Source organism: Gossypium arboreum, chromosome 1 (assembly GCF_025698485.1).
Source record: "Gossypium arboreum isolate Shixiya-1 chromosome 1, ASM2569848v2, whole genome shotgun sequence".
NCBI classification, from domain to species: domain Eukaryota; kingdom Viridiplantae; phylum Streptophyta; class Magnoliopsida; order Malvales; family Malvaceae; genus Gossypium; species Gossypium arboreum.
The window spans coordinates 79,722,911-79,729,121 of record NC_069070.1 but is presented as its reverse complement, the minus strand read 5'-3'; positions in this window follow the sequence as shown (position 1 = coordinate 79,729,121).

The following is a 6,211-nucleotide window of genomic DNA, read 5'->3' as shown; positions in this document are numbered from 1 at the left end:
GAGAAGGGTTGAAAATTTAAGAACAGCTTGAGAGTTGAGACTGTAAGCTTTTAGATGATATGAGAAATTGAAGAGATGTATTGAGGTACAGTCTAAGTGCAAGTTCTTCGCACCAAATATGAGATTAAAAGTGAAGACCACTTTTACGGTAAGATTTTCGGGACGAAAATCACGAAGGGGAGAGTTGTAATATCCTCGATTTTGGGCCTAGTCGGAATAGTGGTTTCGTGACCACAAAATCCGATATAGAAATAATTATTTTATGATTATTTTAAGGTCTATGATATGATTGCATGATTGTGTGAAAATTTCGTGAAGAAATTTTATGCATAAAGTGCTTAATTTGAAATTTGGGACTAAATTGAATAAATTGCAAAACTTGTGTTCTAGAAGTATTTTGCATAAAATTGAATTAGATTATTAATTAGAGGTCCTTAAAGAGTAATTTTACCAATTTCTAAGTCTATGGACAAAAATTGGACATGGATGGAATTTTGGAAAGTTTAGTAGTAAGGGCATTTTGGTCATTTAGGGTAAAATGAATTAAAATACAAAATTAAAAGCCAATTTTTCTCATCTTCAACCCCATGGCCGAATATAGCAAGGAGAAACCATGGCTAGGGTTTTCAAGCTTCCAAGCTCGATTGTAAGTCCGTTCTAGCCTCGTTTTTAATGATTTTTACGCTTTTGGAGTCCCCAGAGCTCGATTTAGCTTATGCTAGCAATAATTTAACCTAGGGTTTATATTTGGAAAAATACCCATAGGTGAAATTTGTGTATTTTGGTGTTTTATGATAGAATATGAGGTTTTAAATTATGTTAGACAACTTATGCTACTCGGTTTTAAGTGAAAACGAGCAAAAGGGCTTAATCGGTAAAAATACCTAATAGTCATAAGTACATGTTAGAGTGAGAATTTGATGTTGCCATAGAAGGAAAAATGATCAGCATGTCATAAAACATAAGAAAATAGGCTGAATTTTAATTTACGAGCTTTGGGGCAAAATTGTAAATATGCAAAAGTTTAGGGGCAAATTGTAATTTTTCCAAAATATGATTTTGGGTCAATTTGAATAATTTGAGTCCTAATTAGACTATATTTTAAATGATAGAGCAAGGAAAACTGAAATTGGGCTAAAATGGGGAAAATACCAAGTTGTGGACGAAATGGTAAAAATAGCCATTTTAGCATACGAGGTAAGTTCATATGTAAATGTTGGTAACATAGTTATTATTTTAAATGTTTTAATGTTAGTTTAAATGATATGATAATTATTATGAAATATTATACTTGTGATAATTGTTTGATAATATGTCAAATTATGTGATATACTTGGAAAATGTGAAATACTACCGAGTATCGAGATCGGCATTCCGTAGAAGATGGTTGAGACACATGATTGGGAAAAAGGTCCGTTGAACCTCGTGAATGGATTAGGATACAAGTGACATGTCACTGGATATTTGGGCATCCGAACTCGTTGAGTTGAGTCCGAGTTCACTTATGGATGCGAATGTCCGAACTCGTTGAGTTGAGTCCGAGTTCGTGAGATGTAACTAGGCATCCGAACTCGTTGAGTTGAGTCCGAGTTCACTTATGGATGCGAACGCCTTGAGCTCGTTGAGTTGAGTCTGAGTTCGCTATATGGGCGGGTTACATGATTGCTTGATTGAATATGTGGCACTTATGTGCAAGTTATCCATGTATCCGAATTATATTCGATGTGTTCAACGGGTAAAGTTCTACTCAAATGGAGGAATACTCAAGATGAAAGGGACGTATTGGTAAGTGTTGTGAAATGGATACTTTGAACAGGTATGTACTTAACCCTCGGGTTGAAAACTCGATATAACAACAATATGGTAAGATGATAAATGAAAAGGTGATATGAATGTCTTGGTGATGATTATGCAAATGATGTTTTATGTTTGCTTATATGGTTATGTTACTTGCTATTTGCATGTGAGCTTACTAAGCATTTATGCTTACTCCTCCTTTTCATTCCTTGTAGTGTTGACAAGCCAGCTCGGAAATCGGAAGCGGTCGGAGGCACGCCACACTATCCGTATACCATCTTGGCATAATGGCTTGTATATTTTGAGTATGGCATGTATAGCATTATAATCATTTTGTATATATGGTCTTATGATATGGTTATTGAGTGGTATGGAAATAGAAATGCTTGGTAATGATTAGCCATTGGAATGGCTAATCATGATCATATTTGGTATTATGTATGTCAAATTGCTAGCTAATCCATGGAAACCATGAAATAGGTAAAATTTACCATAAAATAGATTCAGACAACAGCAGTGACGTGAGTTTGAAAAATCACTAAAAATAGTAGAAATGGAATTAAATAATGAATAAGTTATGGAATCGAAGCTTGATGAGTCTATTTTCATATGGAATAAGCGAAACAGGTATATGAGCTATATTTTATGAGATGTTTAAATTTTTGTGAAATAGGGCCAGAGCAATTTCTGGATCCCCTGTTCTGACTTTGGAAATTCACCATAAATTTTACAAAGATAATTAGAAATCACAATTTATATGTACAGATTCCTTATTGAGTCTAGTTTTATTAGAGACAAACGGCATAGTCATTGAAGCTCTGTACAGGGAGATATCTGATTCGTAATACACAGAGGTCAGAGTAGTTGAACCCTGAAACAGGGGAGAATTTAACTAATAAACTGTACTAATTGGCCCAACCAAAAATTCTATAAAAAAATTAGTAGATATATATATGAGTCTAGTTTCAGGAAAAATTTACGGAATTGGATTTCGAGTTTCGTAACTTGAGATATGATTTTTAAAGCGACTGTGATGCAGTTAGCCAGCTTGTCTGGAAATTTTAAAATGAATTGTATGAGCTGTTTAATTAATGAATTAAGTCCGTTAACACCTCGTGTTCGACTCCGGCAACGGTATCGGGTATGGGGTGTTACACCCTCTTAGCTCTTGAGCTAATTCAAACAAATTCAATTTATCAAAACCTCATTGTGCTAGCTTATGGCCGAATATGACAAGGAATTTAAATGGTCATATGGCCACCCTTTAGCTTGAATACACAATGGTCATGCACATTTTATACTACATCAAGCAATTGAATACAATTTATTCAAGCATCAAGGAAAAGCTAAGGCCTTCAATAGGCTACCCAAGGCCGAATATACTTGTCCATGTTGAGGCCAATTATGCACTTAATACCACACAAAAACAGCATGCATTTTACTAGTTAATGCTTTGCATATTGTAGCTCAAAACTTACAATATAGCATCAAGCACTCATATGTGTGCTAGGCGAATGTGCTTACAATTTCACAATTATTCTTCAACATCTTCTTCTTTAAACAAACTTATTCATCACTTCCTTCATAACCAAAACATCATGTGCAAACATATATATACATATATGAGCATGGCAATTTCAAGGTGTCCATAGCCATCCAAAACACAAATTTTAACTAACATGCAAGAAGCATGAACCATGCTCATGAATGCATCATGGCGAATATGACAATCATGCTCCTTTTCAACTTCAATCATGATAAAACAAAAGAAAGCTCAAAATCTTACTCAAGAGTAGACAATCCATCATTGCATGCATCATCATCAAGCTTCACACTTAGCATGCAATGGCTTTATCACCATAACAACTTTGGCCAAATACCATTTCCATGGCTTAACAAAGATTTGAGCCATGGCTAACATGCACATCAAGTTAGCAACCAAAACATGCATGAAACTCCTAACACAACCTCATACATACCTTAATCTTGATGCAAACTTAGCCAAATCTCCTTCTAGATCTCTTTCAAACCAAGCATGAAGCAAAAATCCTCCTTCTTCCTTAGTTTTGGCTCAAAGAAAGGATGAACAAAATTTTTTCTTTCCTTCTCTACAACTCACGGCAATGGGGGATTACCACACTCACACACATTTTTTTTCATTTTTTATCACCCATACACCTTTGTTTATTATTTCACCCTAATGCACCAACAAAACATGTTTCATGACATGTTTAGCCCATCCTCCTTGTCATGGCCGGCCACCACCTATAAAGGGGGAATTTGACATGCAAGTCCATTATTTTGCATGCATGCTTTAATTAGTCATCACACATTTCCCTATCATACTTTCAAAGTTCATTACTAAGTCCTTTCTTATGGAATTCACCCTTATAACACTAAATCAATCATCATAAAATGTCATACATGAGCACACACATATTATAGGCATCAAAATAAATTTTTAATTATTTTTATGCCTCGGTTTTGTGGTCTCGAGACCACCTTCCGACTAGGGTCAATTTTGGGCTGTCACAACAGAAGTCATATGCAGATCTAAAGCGTAAAGAGATTGAGTTCGCTGTTGGGGATATGGTTTTCTTGAAGGTTTCACCTTGGAAAAAGATCTTGAGGTTCGGTAAGAAAGGCAAACTGAGTCTGTGGTTTATAGGGCCTTATTGGGTTCTTAAATGGGTAGGGCCAGTAGCATATCAGTTAGAGTTATCACCAGAGTTGGACAGAATCCATGATGTCTTTCATGTGTCCATGTTGAAGCGATATCGATCGGATCCTTCACATGTTGTGCCAGTGGAGGAGATTGAAGTAAAGACTGATTTGACCTTTGAGGAGGAGCCCGTGCAAATTTTAGATCGAGAGGTTAAAGTTTTAAGAAGGAAGTCGGTTCCGTTGGTGAAAGTACTGTGGCGTAATCATGGAAGGGAAGAAGCTACTTGGGATTCAGATGAGACTATGCGTCAACAATACCCTCAATTATTTGGATCAGGTAAATTTCGAGGCCGAAATTTCTTTAAGGTGGGTAGAGTTGTAACGCCCTAATTTTTGGGATTTTCTGGGTTTCTGTGATTTTTGGTAAATTTTGAAATTTTGGTGTTCTGAATATTGGAATTGTGTTTAAGTGTGTTACTGGGCCTTTAGAAGGCCCAAGCCTAAGTTAAACACGGTAAAATATCAAGGTTGGATTTTAAGTGAATAAGAGACTTGGTTAAGTAGGCTTTTAAGAAGAACTTCGTAAATTATGATGAAAATAAGGCCTTGGTAGAGTGGCAAGGTGGCGCCACTAAGTTCCTAAAAGAAATGGCATCTGGGAAGGAATTAAAGGTCTAGGGTTCAAGTTGCAAGGTAGGCATATGGTTACTTTTTAATTTTAGGCATGTGCCGGGCATGTGATCACTTAAGTGAATTTCAGCAAGGGCCTTAGGGAGGTTGGGCCAATTGTTTTAGTTGATATTAGGGTTAGGTTCTTTTCTTTTTCTGTCTTGGAGAATTAGGGTTAGCCACCTGAAAGCTTTCACTGCCATTCATCCTTTCTGAGTTCTTACAAAAGCCGAAAATGCAAATTCCTTCTCCTTGGTGTCGATTTCTTCTTCCTCTCTTTTTCCTCCATTTTATTTCTTCCTTTTTGCTTTTTCTTCTAGCTGAAACCTTCTAATCACCTTACTCACCTCCTCTGTCAATCCCATCCTCCACAAAACCTCCATAGCCGATTGCCAAAAAAAGCTGAAATCCCAAAAACTCATTTCTTGTGCCGATTTCTCCAAGCCAAAATCCTTCTGTTATTTTTGTTCTTTTTAATCAAATTTCATCTTCTCTAAACCCTTAGTACCTGTCGACAACATTACTTCAAAGTTATAGCCTCAAATAGTCATCTTCTTCATCACTTAAAAAGCCGAAATACCATAGATTTAGGGACTTATAGCCGAAACTTCAGATCTCCTGGATTCGAGTTCTACTATCGTTTAGAGGATAGATCTACATAAGATCTACGTAGAAATCAAAGAGGAATAAGTGGTAAGTGCTCATCACCTCAAATCTAGTCTTATTTTACAATTTAGAAAAGCCGAAGTCCCTAAAATCTAGAGAGGCTGTCGATTTGGGCATAGGGCTTTAAGGGTCTTTAACCGATGATTTCTTTTGGTGATTAGTGTCTTCAAGAGGTTTGATCGAAGGCTTGGATCTTTGAAACAACTAGACTTAGATTTAGTCATCGGTTTTCGGCAAAAAGGTAAGATTCTAAAGGCTTTAGGGGCATGGTTCGAATATGGGTTGCTGAATATTGGGATTGGTTGTTGTGGGTTGCAATTTAAGAATTATGGTAATCAATTGTAGGACATCGTAAGGGATCCCAGTAGCAGTCATCGCGAAATAGGTGTGTATCAAACACCCTCTCATAGTTCAA